The 18,403-nt window shown below is 48.1% G+C and overlaps 1 protein-coding gene across 1 annotated transcript in view; it reads left to right on the top strand.

Annotated features, from left to right (window-relative positions):
- The first annotated feature begins 5,262 nt into the window (after positions 1-5,262).
- LOC117380199 (arfaptin-2-like) overlaps positions 5,263-18,403 on the top strand; it is a 55,988-nt gene continuing 42,847 nt past the window's right edge. Inside the window, exon 1 of the mRNA XM_055226049.1 lies at positions 5,263-5,278. The gene's annotated coding sequence lies outside the window, so the exon portion shown is untranslated. The remainder of the gene's footprint in view (positions 5,279-18,403) is intronic.

Below are 18,403 nucleotides of genomic sequence, written 5' to 3'. Positions count from 1 at the left end.
ATACAACAATAATAATAATTTAAAAAATCATCAAGTCGTGTTAAACCATATTAGCCTGAACAACATGGTTTGTGCACATGTAGGCTACAGTAGAGTTCAAAGTTTCTCACTTGATAGGCCAAAATCATTTAAATTAAAAATACATCATTACCTGCTGTTTTCCTGGATAAAGTGTCTTGGAACCAACGCCAAGCATCTCCAAAAACCTAACTTAAGGGAAAGAAAATAGGTTTCTTTAGTTTAGTTTATCCCTTGTGCTCCCCAAGGGGGGTCACCGGGACCCCGAGTCGCAGCATACTACGACCCTGCGGTGGAGCGCCGGGGGTCGGGGAGACCCCACGAGTCCGTTTATGGAAGAAAAAAAATAGATAGATAAATAAATAAACGGAGAAGGACTTTGATAGGGTCCAGGAGACCCCCTGCGAGCGGCGGTGTGATGGGGGGGGTCCAGGAGACCCCAGCGAGCTGCGGTGTGATGGTGGGGAGTCCAGGAGACCCCGGCGAGCGGCGGTGTGGTTTAGTGGGGGGTCCATGAGACCCCACCCACCGAGCTGCGGTGTGATGGTGGGGAGTCCAGGAGACCCCCCGCGAGCGGCGGTGCGGGGGGGTCCAGGAGACTCCCTGCGAGAGACGGTGTGATGAGGGTTCCAGGAGACCCCCCCCACCGAGCGGCGGTGTGTGTGGGGGGGTCCAGGAGACCCCCGGCGAGAGGCGGTGTGGCGGGGGGGTCCAGGAGACCCCCAGCGAGCGGCGGTGTGTGTGGGGGGGTCCAAGAGAACCCCGGTGAGCGGCGGTGTGTGTGGGGGGGTCCAGGAGACCCCCGGCGAGCGGCGGTGTGTGTGGGGGGGGTCCAGGAGAACCCCAGTGAGCGGCGGTGTGTGGGGGGTCCAGGAGACCCCCGGCGAGAGGCGGTGTGTGGGGGGGGGTCCAGGAGACCCCCAGCGAGCGGCGGTGTGGTTTGGTGGGGGGTCCAGGAGACCCCCGCGAGCGGCGGTGTGTGGGGGTCCAGGAGACCCCCGCGAGCGGCGGTGTGTAGGGGTCCAGGAGACCCCAGTGAGCGGCGGTGTGATGGGGGGGGGGGGTCCAGGAGACCCCAGCGAGCTGCGGTGTGATGGTGGGGGTTCCAGGAGACCCCCAGCGAGCGGCGGTGCGGGGGGTCCAGGAGACCCCACCGAGCGGCGGTGCGGGGGGTCCAGGAGACCCCACCGAGCGGCGAGCGGCGGTGGGGGGTCCAGGAGACCCCCTGCGAGCGGTGGTGTGATGGGGGGGGTCCAGGAGACCCCAGCGAGCTGCGGTGTGATGGTGGAGGTTCCAGGAGACCCCCAGCGAGCGGCGAGCGGCGGTGTGGTTTGGTGAGGGGTTCAGGATACCCCCCGCGAGCGGCGATGGGGGGTCCAGGACCCCTGCGAGCAGCGGTGCGGGGGGTCCAGGAGACCCCCCTGCGAGCGGCGGTGTGATTGGGGGGGGGGGGTCCAGGAGACCCCGGCGAGCTGCGGTGTGATGGTGGGGGGTCCAGGAGACCCCGGCGAGTGGCGGTGTGGTTTGGTGGGGGGTCCATGAGACCCCACCCACCGAGCGGCGGTGTGATGGTGGGGGGTCCAGGAGACCCCCAACGAGAGGCGGTGTGATGGGAGGGTCCAGGAGACCCCCAGCGAGAGGCGGTGTGTGTGGGGGGGTCCAGGAGACCCCCGGCGAGCGGCGGTGTGGTTTGGTGGGGGGTCCAGGAGACCCCCGCAAGCGGCGGTGTGTGGGGGTCCAGGAGACCCCCGCAAGCGGCGGTGTGTGGGGGTCCAGGAGACCCCCGCGAGCGGCGGTGCTGGGGGTCCAGGAGACCCCCATGAGCGGTGATGTGATGGTGGGGGGTCCAGGAGACCCCACCCACCGAGCGGCGAGTGGCGGTGTGGGGTCCAGGAGACCCCCCGCGAGCGGCGGTGCGGGAGGGGGTCCAGGAGACCCCCAGCGAGAGGCGGTGTGATGGGGGGGTCTAGGAGACCCCCAGCGAGAGGCGGTGTGTGTGGGGGGTCCAGGAGACCCCCGGCGAGCGGCAGTGGGGGGTCCAGGAGACCCCCGTGAGTGGTGATGTGATGGTGGGGGGTCCAGGAGACCCCACCCACCGAGCGGCGAGTGGCGGTGTGGGGTCCAGGAGACCCCCCGCGAGCGGCGGTGCGGGGGGGTCCAGGAGACTCCCAGCGAGAGACGTGTGATGAGGGGTCCAGGAGACCCCCCCCACGAGCGGCGGTTGGGGGTCCAGGAGACCCCCTCGAGCGGCGGCGTGTGGGGGTCCAGGAGACCCCCAGCGAGCGGCGGTGTGTGGGGGTCCAGGAGACATCAGCGAGCAGCGGTGGGGGGTCCAGGAGACCCCCGGCGAGCGGCGGTGTGGTGGGGGGTCCAGGAGACCCCAGCGAGCGGCGGTGTGATGGGGGATCCAGGAGACCCCCCCCGAGCGGCGGTCGGTGTGGGACGGGGGGGTCCGGGAGACCCCCGCGAGCCTGTTTGCGAAAATAAATAAATAAACGGAGAAGAGCCGTGACGGGGGTCCTAGAGACCCCTAGTCCGTTCATGAAACAAAAACTAAATGGAGGAGGACTTCATGAAACAAAATGGAGGAGGACTCTGGGGCGGGGTTGGGACGACGGGGGTCCTAGAGACCCCAGTCCTATTGATGACAATAAAATAAAAATAAAAAAGAGAGGTGTGCGTGCGTGCGCGCGCGTGTATACCTTTTAAAAAATGTAACAGAGACAGAAGTAATGAAAAAAAAATTGTTTAGTTCATTTATTTATTCATTTATTTATGTTTACATCCACAGTCTAGAAACCAGAGAACACTCAGATCAGTTGCACATAAAGTGGGATATTGACATTTTTTTTTGTTTTTTTTTTTGGCAATTCGGTATTTGGGCCAGTAACTTAGTAGTGAGACATTCTGTTTTTTTGTTTGTGTGCGTGCTTGCGTGCATTAGATTTATTCCTTCGAGATGGATTTTTATACGAATTTGGAAAAAAAAAAAAATTTAAATTAAAAATAAATGATATATTTTTTCTATATTTTACAATGCGCGTTCGTTGTGTAGCGGCCCTATATACAGTTTGACCGAAGCTCCGGAGGACCCAATTGTTGGACGAATCTGGTCCGTGGGGAGTAGGGAGTCTGTACGCCGCGTCTGTGTGTGTAGATGTGTATATGTGTGTGTGTGTGTGTGTGTGTGCGTGTGTTCTGTACGCGTCTGTATGTAGATGTGTATATATGTGTGTGTATGCATGTGTGTGTAGATGTGTGTAGATGTGTCCACCCCTCACCTGTATGAGTGTGTGTCAATTTTAGAGGCTGGGGTCTTCCACCCCCCCCCCCCCCCCCCCCACACACACACACACATCCTCATCCCACCCACAACTACTCTCCTTCCGATAGAAGGGGGGGTCTACATGACCCCCCTCTGGGGAGTCCCCTTGTGAGAGTTGCACAAGGGACGCACAAGGGTTAAGAGAGCTCCCATTGGACTCCTGGTAGCTGATGTATGTGATGTATGACTCTAGGGCTGTGTCTCAATTCGCCAAATGCACCGTTCGAAGGTACCCTTTGAAGTACTCCCCTAAGGACCGATCGAAGTACCCAGTCGAAAATGTGTACTCCTCAATGTAGCCACCATCTTGTCGAAATGGGACATGCCTACACCACGGACCATACTTCCATCGGTGTCTTTGCGTGTACGTTACGTGCATTACATACGTTTTTTTGTTTTTTTATTATTATTTCATCGCAGCCGTTTATTTCTGTTTAGATTGAATATCAATAGGCAAATATAACATTCGAGGTGAGTTTTTCTCAATTGTAGCTACTTCATAACTTTAACAAAATATACCTTGTGAAAACGTAACAAGAGAGACAGAGGTAACAATGTAATTTTCACATTCATTGTCTATAAACCAGAGAACACTGATTAGTTGTACATAAAGTGAGATATTGTAGTTTATGATTCGGTATTTGGGAAGGTTCAATTTGATCTGTGGCTAAACCACTTTAATACCAGTAGCGGGCACTGTTTACCTTCTATGCCGTGCCAGTTTATTTCATTTTATTTTTGTAAGGTATTTTCTAGCAGTACAGCACTACATCAAACTTAGTAAATCAAGCTTGATTTACTAATGCGAAGGTAAATGACACATGCCACCAGGGGACGCACACCTTTGAAATGCACCTGAACTCATGAAGATGTTATTCAGACCTCCCACCCACACACACACCCACACCCCCAAACAAACACACACACACAGGGGGGACTATGGAAACTATGGAATTACTATTAACTAGTCACCAAATCCACACTAAATACCTTTGTATTTTTAAACAGGATATCGGTCTCTACCTGGCACCACTCCCTTGTTATGTCTCGAGCCAAATAGCCGGAGCGGCGGGAAGAGGCATGGCGGAGGCAGCAGGGGTGGGCATGGTGGGAGCGGATGGGGTGGGCATTGTGGGGGTGGTGGGGAGGGGCATGGCGGGGGCAGTGGAGGTGGGCATGGTGGGAGCAGTGGAGGTGGGCATGGTGGGAGCAGTGGAGGTGGGCATGGCGGGGGTAGCGGGGAGGTGCATAGCGGGGGTAGTGGGTAGGGGCATAGCAGGGAGGGGCATGGCGGGGGCGGCCGGGGTAGGCAAGGCGGAGGTGGTGGGGAGGGGCACGGCAGGGGTTGTGGGGAGGGGCATGGCAGGGACGGGCCTGGCAGGGGCAGCGGGGAAGGGCATAGCCGAAACGGTGGGGAGGGGCGTGTCAGAGGAAGTGGGGAGGGGCATAGCCAGAGCGGCCTGGAGGGGCATGGCAGGGAGGGGCATGGTGGGAGCAGCGAGGAGGGGCATAGCCAGAACGGTTGGGAGGGGAGTGGTGGGAGCAGCGGGGAGGGGCATGGCAGGAGCGGAGGGGGTAGGCATGGTGGGCAGGGGCATGGCGGGAGCAGCCAGGAGGGGCATGGCGGGAGCAGCCGGGAGGGGCATGGCGGGAGCAGCGGGGACGGGCATGGCTGGAGCAGCGGGGACGGGCATGGCGGGAGCAGCGGAGAGGGGCATAGCGGGAGCAGCGGGGGTGGGCATGGCGGGAGCAGCGGAGGCAGGCATGGTGGGGGTAGCGGAGGTGGGCATGGCGGGTGTGGCGGGGAGGGGCACGGCAGGGGCGGCAGGGAGGGGCACAGCAGGGGTTGTGGGGAGGGAAATGGTGGGAGCAGCCGGGAGGGGCATGGCGGGAGCAGCAGGGGTGGGCATGGTGGGAGCAGCGGGGGTGGGCATGGTGGGAGCAGCGGGGGTGGGCATGGCGGGAGCAGCGGAGGCGGGCCTGGCGGGGGTAGCGGGGAGGTGCATAGCGGGGGTAGCGGGGAGGTGCATAGCAGGGGTAGCGGGTAGGGGCATAGCAGGGAGGGGCATGGCGGGGGCGGCCGGGGTAGGCAAGGCAGAGGTGGTGGGGAGGGGCACGGCAGGGGTTGTGTGGAGGGGCTTGGCAGGGACGGGCCTGGCAGGGGCAGCGGGGAAGGGCATAGCCGGAACGGTGGGGAGGGGCATGGTAGGGAGGGGCATGGTGGGAGCAGCGGGGAGGGGCATAGCCAGAATGGTTGTGAGGGGAGGGAGCAGCGGGGAGGGGCATGGCAGGAGCGGAGGGGGTAGGCATGGTGGGCAGTGGCATGGCGGGAGCAGCGGGGACGGGCATGGCGGGAGCAGCGGGGACGGGCATGGCGGGAGCAGCGGGGACGGGCATGGCGGGAGCAGCGGGGACGGGTATGGCGGGAGCAGCGGAGAGGGGCATAGCCAGAATGGTTGTGAGGGAAGTGGTGGGAGCAGCGGGGAGGGGCATGGCAGGAGTGGAGGGGGTAGGCATGGTGGGCAGGGGCATGGCGGGAGCAGCGTGAGGGGCATGGCGGGAGCAGCAGGGACGGGCATGGCGGGAGCAGAGGAGGCGGGCATGGTGGGGGTAGCGGAGGTGGGCATGGTGGGAGTGGCGGGGAGGGGCACGGCAGGGGCGTCAGGGAGGGGCACAGCAGGGGTTGTGGGGAGGGAAATGGTGGGAGTGGCAGGGAGAGCGGTGGCAGGGGCAGCGGGGAGGGGCATAGTGGGGGTAGCAGGGAGGGGCAGAGCAGCAGGGAGGGGCATATCAGGAGCAGCAGGGAGGGGCGTATCAGGAGCAGCAGGGAGGGGCATAGCACATTGAGCAGCGAGGACCATATCATGATGAGCAGGGAGGACCTTAGCAGGAGGAGCAATGGGGGCCTTAGCAAGACGATTACAGACCAGCTTAGCAAGATGACCAGGGAGGGGCATTGTAGGAGCAGCAGGTAGGGAGATAGCAGAAGCAGCAGAGGTAGGCATAGCAGGAGTAGCAGGGAGAGGCATAGCAGGAGTAGCACTGTGGATCTTAGCATGTGGAGAAATGCAGGCTTCAGCAAGATGCATACGGCGCAGCTTAGCAAGAGTAGGGAGGCACATGGCACGAGCAGCACGGAGGGGCATAGCCGGAGCGGCGGGAAGAGGCATGCCAGGGGCAGCAGGGGTGGGCATGGTGGGAGCGGATGGGGTGGGCATGGCGGGGGCAGTGGAGGTGGGCATGGCGGGGGCAGTGGAGGTGGGCATGGCGGGAGCAGTGGAGGTGGGCATTGCGGGAGCAGTGGAGGTGGGCATGGTGGGAGCAGTGGAGGTGGGCATGGCGGGAGCAGTGGGGGTGGGCATGGCGGGAGCAGTGGGGGTGGGCATGGCGGGAGCAGTGGGGGTGGGCATGGCGGGGACGGGCATGGTGGGAGCAGCGGGGAGGGGCATGGCGGGAGCAGCACGGAGGGTTAAGTTTGCAGTGGCAGGGAGGGCAGGAGTATGTGTGTGTGTATTTGTGTAAATGTGTATGTCTGTGTGTGCAAGAGTGTGTGAGGACTTAGCTCCTGATGTGAGGAAGTGTGCAGGAGGTTTGGACGGAGTGCAGGAATATGTGTGTGTATTTGTGTAAATGTGTATGTCTGTGTGTGCAAGAGTGTGTGAAGACTTAGCTCCTGATGTGAGGACGTGTGCAGGAGGTCTGGACGGAGTGCAGGAGTATGTGTGTATTTGTTGCAAGAGTGTGTGAGGACTTAGCTCCTGACGTGAGGACGTTTGCAGGAGGTCTGGACGGAGCGCAGGAGTATATGTGTGTGTATTTGTGTAAATGTGTACGTCTGTGTGTGCAAGAGTGTGTGAGGACTTAGCTCCTGATGTGAGGAAGAGTGCAGGAGGTCTGGACGGAGTGCAGGAGTATGTGTGTGTGAGCAATGAGCAAGGAGGGAAACAGATATCAGTATTCAGCACTTTAACTTTACTAATCTTAGTAATTGTTAAATTTCCAGATGACACTTATATCACTACATCTCATAGGAGAAGTGTCCCATTTTCACTATCCATTGACAAACCTTTTTAACAAAACATAAATAATATACATTGCACCATGTTTCATAAAGTTATCAATTATGTAATGTTAAAGAAAAATAAGCTTACATATTTTTAAAGCCTGTTGTTTACCCAAAGCTGCATTTAGCTCTGGGCTTGTTCTGCCCATAGTGTGCGTCCCCGTGGGGAGCGCTCGTCCCCGTGGGTAGTTAGTGTGGAGCTTTGCGAGACGTAGTGAAGTGTTCCTCCACATTGTGCCGCTTTGCTGTCACCACAGTCGCTCCGCAGATGAGATACGTACAGGTTTCTTTTACAGTCTTAAATCGTTGTGAAAGTGATCTCTTTATTTTCTACCATGTTTTGGAGTAAGAAACTGCATTCAGCGCATCCTCACAGCGCTCGCGAGCGGAGCATTGGTTTTGTCACGTGCACAATACTGACCTTTGAAGTGAGTAGGTCAAAGTTCACCTTAACTTATCTAAACTTCACGTATAATGAACATATGTTTAAGATATTGTCATTTTTAAATCTATATAAACGCAAGGGTGATTAAAAAAAATAGCAACAGAATAAAATTAAATTTTAGATGCAGCTCATTAGTGACTTGTGCTATTTTTAGAACCGGTCTGCGGGCGACTCATGTGGGGCTTGGGGGCGACATGGCGCCCGCGGGCACAGTGTTGGGGACCCCTGCTCTAAAGTGTCCTGTACAACACTGTATTCTCAGCTGCTGAAAGGCAACAATGCAAAAAGAAGTAGGTGAAAACATATAGTCTTCTGGTAGTCTAAGGTTAAATCCAGAAGGTTAATAGTTTTGTTTTGTTTGTTTTTTTAAAAGATAAAATATTGAATAATGCATAAAAAGTGGTATTTTCAAATGACAGACCACAAAAATAGCACAACAAAATCATATCTTAAAGAGTAGTGCAAGAAACACAAATGTTCAAATAATGTAGTACTGTCAACAAAAGCTTGTAATCTTACTCACAGTGAGAAGATAAAGTAGCCAAAACTTTCACTCAAGTAAGAGTACTGTTACTTCAATAATAGGTAAAGTAAAAGTAAAAGTATGCTGCTAGAAAAGTACTGTGAAATAACTACCCCGAACGTGAACGTGGAAAGTCACAAACCTCACGTTTTTTTCTCCCAGAAGTCTTGTTGTCTAGAAGTCTAGGTGAAAATGTTCAGAAGTCTAGGTGAAAATGTTCAAAAGTTATCTCTCTTTCCGAAGAAAATGTCGAATAAAGTTCGTAAAAACAGTTTTCTTGTCGCAGCCGAGGTTTGCAAAGTTTGCATAGATACGGGAATGTTTGAAACGCGGGCTTGGCAACAACACGTACACACGTACGCACGTACGCACTGACGTCAGCACGCGCGCATCCTTGCGTCATCTATAACAGCCTGTAAAATATGATCTAGCGATTTTTGTTTTTTTTTAACCAAACTAAGATTACATTTAGTTATCACAGGATTACTGTCACTACTAACTGCTTCTAGTCCACTTTCATCTAGACTACTGCTCTTTGCTCCAGTAGGCCCAAGTGAAAGTGGCGCAGATACATGCCCTAGAATGGAATAAATATAATAAGGATAATAAATAAACATAAATCAGGAATAATAATACCATAAAGTGAATGATAACAGGAGGATTACAGCTGTGACCACTGTTCCCTCTAAACTGCATGCGTGCGCAATTGTGCACTGCTGACACAGTCTCCGCGCACAGAAAATCTGTGCTGCGCACAAAAAAATCGAACCGGAATTGAAAATAAAATAAACACACAACGATTCATTCTGCGCTATTTTTAAATGTGAGTCAGTGAGTGTGACCGGTGACGAGCTGCTCCAGCCAATTATGTGATTCACATACGTATTTGCGCAGCTTATCCACGTCATTGACAGGCTCCTCATGTCCCGCTACCAGAGTTTTAGCCGATGTGGCCGATGTGGAGTGAAGACTCGCTAATGATGCTAAGTGTTTGTCCCCATAAATTTATATTACAAGGTAGATAGCGTTAGCCAACAGTTTTTTAGTCTCTCACCTTTTTGTTGAAAATCAAACTCCTAAACAGGACCATGAACGCTCCTGAAAAGGTGTTTAAAGTTTAAATCCATTTTGTATTTTTCTTGAGTTTTCAGACCATTTAAAAACTTACTTTGCAGTGTTTGCTAACTGTTTACTGAACATTCTTCCATAGACATACATGCAGTACACTTCCAGCGTGATGTCACTGTATCTATTGTCAATGCAGTTTTTTTCCGTTGTGAAAAAGTATTGATTTCGTTTGTTTATTTAAATATCTGCTGGATCCGTTTTTTTTTATTCTATTTCATTATGGTTTATTATTGTGTGATTTGTATAAACTTTTGTGAAGGCTCATTTTTTTATTAACTGTAGATGCACAGTTTGAACTCATCTGCACATTTTTGCTTTTCAATAAAATCTAATTGGATGAAAAATATTGTTTCTCAAAAGAAGTGTGCTTTTGTTTGCTTTCTGTACTTGTTCGATTATATGTAAAGTCCTCCTTATATTGTCTTGGGTTTGTCGTCCTCTAATAAAACCTGCCTGATCCTCATCTATCATATCGGAAAGAAATGTTTGGAATCTATTAGATATAATTGACGTATATATTTTGTAGTCACAATTTAATATTGATATTGGTCTATAATTTTCAAAATATTCTTTGTTCTTGTCCTCTTTATGGATAATCATAATTATTGCTTCTCTCCACGAGGGAGGTAAAACTCCATTTTTCAGAGTATGGTTAAACGATGATAATAACAATGGGTTCAACTCTTCTTTGAAGGTCCTGTACCATTCCACTGGAAACCCATCCGTTCCAGGGGTCTTGTTGGACTTCATTCATTTTATTGTACTTTCTAGTTCTTTTTCTGTGATAGGTGAACATAATATTGCATTTTGGGACACTCCTATATTTGGTAAATCTAATGAGTTTAAAAAGCTCTAATTGTCTCATCATCTGCTGATTTAAGTTGGGAATAAAGTTTAGAATAATATTTTTCAAATGTTTTTTCAATTTCTTCTGGTTTGTAAACTAAGTTTTCCATTATAGGCTCTCTTATTTTGTAGATAGTGTTAGATTGTTGTTGTACGTCTAGCAAGTGATTTTGTTAATTTTGATCCTCCTTCATAATATGTTTGTTTCAGAAACCTAATATTTTTTTCCACTTCTTCTGTTAATATTTTATCAATTTTCCCCCTTGTTTCTTTAATCTTATCTAGTATCTCTGGATTGTTATATTTCTTATGTAATTTTTCTAGTTTTTCTAATTCCTCTGTGGCAGTCTGGTAGTCTAACATTTTCCCTTTTTTTATATATATATGCTGCATGTGATATCAGTTTGCCTCTCATTACAGCTTTCATGGCATCCCACACCATTGTGGGATCTGTTTCACTATTACAGTTTTCTTTTTTATAATTACTGATTTCAGTCTTTAGCTTTTCCCTTAATTGTTTATTGTTAAGCATTCCAACATTGAGTCTCCAGTTTGTATTTTTAATTTTCCTACTAAGATCCAATGTTAGATTCAATGCACAGTGATCTGACAAATCAGCTGCTCTTATCTTACATTCTAATATTCTAAACCTGTCTTCTTTGTTCATAAAAATGTAGTCTATTCTTGTATAAGTTAAGTGTGGAGCTGAGTAGAATGTGTAGTCCCTTTCTAATGGATGACATTCTCGCCAGACATCTATAATCCCCAATTCATTTAATGTTGTATTGATATATCGTGACAAATATGTTTTACTGTTTTTCTTAACTTTACTTGAGTCTAAAGTATGATTCAAGACAATGTTCCAATCTCCACAGCATATTAATGTTCCTTCTGTTTCCATAGCCACTATGTCAAATACAGATTTATAAAAGGACTTGTCAGATTCAGGAGGAGCATAAACATTCAACAATGTAACCATATATTCTTCTAGTTTCCCCTTAACTAATATAAATCTACCTTCACTGTCTTTTATTTCTTTCAGGCCCTCAAATTTTATATTGTTATGTATTAAGATTGCTACTCCACGTTTACTACCTCCTTTAAATGAAGTATAAAATAGATTTCTATAACCTTGTTTACTTATTTTTTGATGCTCCGTATCAGACAGATGAGTTTCTTGTAGGTAAATGATCTCTGCCTTTTCCTTCTTTAACTTTTAAAGAACCTTGCCCCTTTTAATAGGATTGTTTAAGCCATTCACGTTCAGAGAGACAATCTTCACTTTACTGGTACACATCTTTAACCAAGTAAAAAAATACTGACAGCGTGACCGTAACAACCCAGTGAACATTATGAACTCTAACTAAAATATTAAAGAACAGTACCCCCTGGTAAAAGTCTGGGCCTATGGGTGACCCTAGTGTCCTGTTGGTAGGGGAGAGGTAAAGCCTCCCACAAAAGAAGGGCCCCTCTGTAGATGTAAGTGTTGACTCAAAAAGTCTAACTTCCATTCTACTATGTCCAACTACTTTCAATTTCCTCTTGCCAGTATCATTATTTTTTTCGTGGGACGTTTTGTTTTTTTTGTTTTGTTTTTTTTTAATAAAGAGAAGCATACTGCCGGATTTCCACATGCTTGTCTAATTTAGTAGTGTTTATATTGGTAAACTTTTTATTTATTCTTTACTATTTAAATGTATTTATTTGTTTTCCTCCTAGCAGTTACCTCCCGTGATACTCTTATGTTTTATCTCCGAAACTCCTGTAGGCTCTCCCTCGCTCTCCGTCCTGGAGATCTGCTCCGTGTATCCCGTATGTGCCCGCGTTCCCATGACCAGGCCTGCTGAATCCTCCGCTGCACCTCGTCTTCTCTCTCTGTAGACCCAGTCGTCACATCAAAACTCCGTTTCTTCATTTCTTCCGCTGCATCACGTGGATTTCCATATGTTCTGGTCCCGTCCGTCCAGTGAATTCTTATCTTTGTCATAGGTGTCTGAAATCTGACCCTGTTTTCTTTTAGCGCTTTCTTTATGCCTCCATAAAATTTTCGTTTTTGAACCACATCTTGGGCATAATCGCGATCAAAGTATATAGGTTTTCCATCTATTTTCAAACGCTTCTGCCAGGCTTTCTTGAGTATCAATTCTTTCGTGTCAAACTGGAGAAAGTTCACAATCATAGACCGTGGTGTCACTCCGTGTGTCGGTCTTTCACCCAAAGCCCTGTGTGCGCGTTGAATCTTGAGCTGGGTCTCCGCGGGTAAATCCAACTCTCTCCGCAGCAGCTCCTCCACATAGCGGGGGGGTGAGTCTCCCTCCGCGCCCTCTGGTACTCCAAAAATGCGCACGTTGTTTCGCCTTGACCTTCCCTCCAAATCCGTTAGTTTGTCTTTTAACATCTTTTGTTCCTTAAGAAGCATTAGCAAGATTTCTTTAACTTCTAGATTCCACTCCTCGACCTCATGAACGCGCGCCTGCGCATCCTTTATAGCCGCTTTCTGCTCCTGTAACTCTTTATCATTGTCGGAAAGTTTCTTGTTTATTTCAGCTCTAAATGCGTCAAATTCTTTTCTGATATCAGCTTTCACTTTTTCTTTAAACAATGCAAATCCGTTTCTTATTTCCTGCTTTAAATCTTCCAATATTGTTACCAGGCCTGGTAGCATCTCCTGCCACGCTGGGGTGTTAGCCGCTCGCGTGTTAGCTTCGGTGCATGCCACATTTTCTTCTCTTTCAACATCTTGTTCCATTGCTTTGTTTCGGAGACTTTTAGTACGACGTCCTTCTTTTTTGTTTCCCCCATCCATTCCACCATTTATTTGTTGAATTCAGTTGTCTTAGTTGCTGAGGGGGTGTAATTTGCTATGTACTGGCAAGAGAGCAGAATTAGGCTGCCATCTCTCTCGGCGCCGACCCGGAAGTCCTCTCTAGAAGAATGTGACTTTCCACAGTAAATGATGGTACTTTCTTTTCTATTTCCATGTGTCCTTATATCTGTGTAATTCCTCAGTGGTCCAAGTAGTTTCCATAGTGGTCCATGGGTGTATACTAGGCTATGTGTCTTATATTTGTTCTGATACAGCTCAAGATCATTCTAAAGATATTCAGGAAAGGTTTATTTCTGTCCTGTGAAGGGGACTTTTTTAGTATCAATACCTGCTAAAATGAGTATCTAATTTTGATACTAGTTTTAGCATCGATTAATATTTGATTTGGATACTTTTGACGACCTGACTCCAACTTTGACCCCCAGTTATTTTAGTATCTTATCTTTACATGTTAAAATATGAGGCAAAGGAGCTGTGGCAGCAAATGGTGGCAGAATGTGAGGCAGAGGGGCTGCCTCACATCTTGAACAAAATGTGTTTGTCATAAATCATTGAAATTTGGTACACATTCTACACATCATAATGAACAAGAAAGCAAATGAAGACATGCCTGTACCTCCAACCCTGCAGGTGGGACATTGTCAGAAAATGTCTCATTGGAACGAATGGAGTAGTAACATATAAAAACTTTTTTTTTTGGTGGGAGGGGTGATGTAAGTGGGAAAAAGAGGCAACACCTTCATGGTGACGTATACCCTGTGGTTGCATGGAGTGGCAAAGGCCTTTATCACCCCGTGCAGCTTTATCATCATTGTAACAGATATGGTGTTTAGGGCATTTTGAGAGACCCCACCTTATGTTTAAATCGGAGATACATTGTCCTCCTCTCAGAAGCCTTGGCCCTGTTATAACCCTGTGTGTGGCCTCAGGCGTGTCTCTAATGAGCTCTGGGACCTGTCCTAATTATTATTTTTTTAATTATGGCCCAATCGCAGAGGAGAAAGAAAGAAAGAGACAGCAAGAGAGAGAGTCCACAAAGCTCCTGTCGTCTCACCTGTCTTTTTTGCTCCTGGACGCAGCATCTCAATAAAACAGGTATGATTCATAGATTTACACTTACAGTTTGACAAGATTTGTCAGGGATTAAATGTTGTTGTTGTTGTTGCTGTTAATATTGTAACAAATATAATACATGTGTAACATGTACATGTTCTATCTATGTGTTTAGTTTGATTTAACTCACAGGGACAATACAAATAAAAACATGCAGCTAACTAGAAGAGGGGTTATACTGCAGTCCTTGGATAGGCGGATATAAATATTATCGATAGAGTACTTACTTGTTTGGTTAATGGACAGACATGATACAACATGAATGTAAACACACCAGATTATATCCAAAGGTTCATGTCCATCTGTTGCCCAAAGAGCTGGGGTCACAAAGGGCTGGGCACACAAAAGGGTCAAACAATAAAATAAATACATTTCATATATACAAGAACATGCACAATTCACTCTTCTTATCTCTATAATTTCACAGTCAGTTTGGCCACACATTCAATGACATCTACATCGTGTACCCACCCCCTTCATATTCAGCCCATGCATGCAAATATGTCTCCAAAGAAAATCTATTAAAATCACAGTGCCACTATAAATGGGTGCATGTTTGGTTTGACCATAACCAGTTTTTCATTTAAGTGTACATAAGACATCTTCTCAGAGTTAACTATCATAACTATCTATTCCATAGATTCCACCTTGGACAGATACTACCTTCCGACCTAAGGTCTGTGGGGTATACACAGGGTATACACAGGTCACCTCCGGTGGGGTGTTGCATGGTCCTTTCTGAATGGTCTTTATATTTAATGCACTCCTTTAATGTGTTGGTGACTGCTGACGTCATTTCCGGGTGAGTGCATTCTGTTTTGCGAGTTGTATATCTAGCGTATCTAGCGTCTCTCTTCAGAAATTGTTAATCCACGAATCTTTACAATTTTAAAAAACAGTTTCTAACATCTACACTAGTGCCTGAGTACTTCGCTAAACCACCGAAGTTTCATTCAGCACCTATTGCTCCGCACTTCGTGGATTAAGCCCCTCTATCTCTCAGTTCAGCCTGAACTAGCCTAGCCGACTAGCATCATGGCTAAACCTTCCTCCTCTTCTCTCGCTTTTCCCTGCCCTGGTTGCCATATGTGGAGTGATGACCCTGGCTTATTTGACGATGATAGGGACAGTTGCGTTAGGTGTAGTGTAGTGGCAGTCCTGCAGGCCAGGGTCTCAGAGTTAGAAACGCGGATCCGCTCATTGGAGGCTCTGACCCCGAGTTACAGACAGGTAGCAGCAGTAGGGACCGCGGACCGCAGTAGCTTTAGCGTAACTAGTGAGACTAGCCCCCCAGCGCAACCCGTGCAGCCGGGATCAGACCAGGACAGGTTTGTGACAGTTAGAAGAAAGCGTAGGACAGGCCAGGGACACAGGGCTGAGAATATGACTGTAGCAGACCAGGGACACAGGGTTGAGAGTAGGGAGCTCCCCATCCAGAACAGGTTTGCTCCCCTGAGCTGGACCCGGGACACTTTAGTCATAGGGAGCTCCATAGTCAGGGACGTGGAACTACCTGCAGCTTCCACACGGTGTTACCCTGGAGCCAGACTGGGTGACATCGAGGGGAATCTTAGGCTTTTAAAGAAAAGTAAGAATAGGTACCGCCGGATCGTTATACACGCGGAGGGTAACGATACTCGCCGCGGTCAGTCACAGGTGGTTAAGTTACAGATAGCTGCAGTCTGTGAATTGGCTAAGTCAATGTTGGAGTCCGTGTACTTCTCTGGCCCCCTCCCAACCTACACCAATTGTGAAATGTACAGCCGCTTTTCAGCAGTCAACCAGTGGTTGACCAATTGGTGCCCGCAGAATGGTGTCGTCTTCATAGATAATTGGAGGGCATTTGAGGGGAAGCCTAGGCTTATACGTAGAGACGGCATCCATCCCACGCAGGCTGGCTCCGCCCTGTTAGCTCAGAATATGATTGCTAGTCTAGGTTGACCAGGTAAGACTAGCACGCAGAATAGCTCAGGGAAGCACAGTGATAGTGATGTTAGGGAGCAGTTTAGACCAGTGAAGCACAGCTTAGTCAGAGGGAACAGCTCCAAACAGACAGAGACTGCGTGTGCCCCATGTGCCCCACGTACAAAAAGCACAAAAAAACACCTCTAAACTCTGACAAGGAAGCTGTCAGATCTCATAACTTAATAAAAATAAATAAATGTGCCGCAAATAAACAAAATGATAAGTGTGTAAAATGTGGACTGCTAAACATCAGGTCTCTTTCCTCCAAATCTCTTTTAATAAATGAACTAATTGGCGACCTTAATATTGATCTGTTAGCCCTAACTGAAACATGGCTTCGGGAAAATGACGATGTTAGACTAAACAAATCTACACCATCAAGTCACATGAACTTTCAGAGTGCCCGGAGCACAGGTCGAGGTGGTGGTGTGGCCGTCATCTCTCATTCCAGTCTAATTCTCAGCCCCAAACCTAACTATACATACCTCTCCTTTGAAAGCCTCGCACTCTCCATTACGTGCCCCAATTGGAAAAAACAAAAAGCTGTTATATTTATAATAATTTATCGACCTCCTGGTCCATATGCTGACTTCCTGACAGAGTTTTCTGATTTCATTTCAAGTTTAGTCTTGAATTGGGAAAGGATTGTTATAGTTGGAGATTTCAACATACATGTAGATAACGGAAATGATTGCCTCAGTAATGCTTTTGGAGCGCTCCTGGATGGGATCGGTTTCACCCAGAGTGTGAATAAGATGACTCACTGTCACAATCACACTCTAGATCTCGTTCTAACCTACGGTATTGAGATTAATGATCTAATTGTCCTTCCTCAAAACCCTATACTCTCTGACCATTTCTTAATTACCTTTCAATTTAAAAGACTATCCAGTCCCACAGAAAAAACTATAATGAAAAGAACATTATCAGATAAATCGGTTACAGAGTTTAAAGAAATTATTGAGCCATTACTGAAAGATATATCATGTGACAATGACAATAATTTTAATCCAATTGTCACTGATCAATTGGTTGACAGAACAATGCTCACCTTAAAATCTGCTCTCGATGTTGTAGCTCCGCTAAAACAGAAAAGCATTAAACGAAGACCTCCGGCTCCATGGTACACGTTACAGCTCAGGACACTCAAACAACATGTAAGATGCACAGAGAAGCTTTGGCGCCGCTCGCGCTCTGAGCAGTCTCTGAAGGCATGAAAGCTCTGCCTGCTCACTTATAAGGCCGCTCTGCGGAAAGCCTGAACCAGATACTATTCAAATCTAATAGAAGTAAACAAAAATAACCCCAGATTTCTGTTCAGCACTGTAGCCAGGCTGACAAACTCCCACCTTCTAATGAGTCTCTTATCCCCTCGAACATTAGTTGTGATGACTTTCTTCACTTCTTCGATTACAAAATTACAACCATTAGAGACAAAATCAACAAAGCTACTCCAAAAATCAGCTCTGAGCTAATCCAGTCTGTAATGCCAATATCCCACATGGATCCTCCGATAATATTACATAAATTTACTCCTGTTGATGAGGTGGAGATTACCTCAGCCATCATGTCATCCAAACCATCAGCCTGTATGCTCGACCCTATTCCAATCAGACTCCTCAAAGAAGCCCTCCCCCTAAAAATAGATTCCATCCATAACATAATAAATATGTCGTTAGAAAATGGCTACGTTCCTCAGTCCTTTAAGTATGCTGTGATTAAACCCCTTTTGAAAAAACCTAACCTAATTCCTGATGAACTAGTCAACTATAGACCTATCTCTAATCTTCCCTTCCTCTCAAAAATTCTAGAACGAGTGGTGGCGAAACAGCTCTGCCGCCACCTGCAGGACAATAATATATTTGAAAATTTTCAATCTGGATTCAGAGCTCACCACAGCACAGAGACTGCACTGCTTAAAGTAACAAATGATTTACTACTAGCTGCTGATAACGGGCTGGCTTCAGTCCTGGTCCTACTGGACCTCAGTGCAGCGTTTGACACCATTGATCACAATATTCTACTGCAGAGGTTAGAATGTGACATTGGAATCAGAGGGATCACCCTCAAATGGTTTAAATCCTATCTATCAGATAGGTACCAGTTTGTTAGTATAAACCAGAGCACCTCTCCCTGTTCTAAAGTAGCCT

This window comes from Periophthalmus magnuspinnatus, chromosome 13 (assembly GCF_009829125.3).
Source record: "Periophthalmus magnuspinnatus isolate fPerMag1 chromosome 13, fPerMag1.2.pri, whole genome shotgun sequence".
NCBI classification, from domain to species: domain Eukaryota; kingdom Metazoa; phylum Chordata; class Actinopteri; order Gobiiformes; family Gobiidae; genus Periophthalmus; species Periophthalmus magnuspinnatus.
This window is presented reverse-complemented; position numbering and strand designations above follow the sequence as displayed.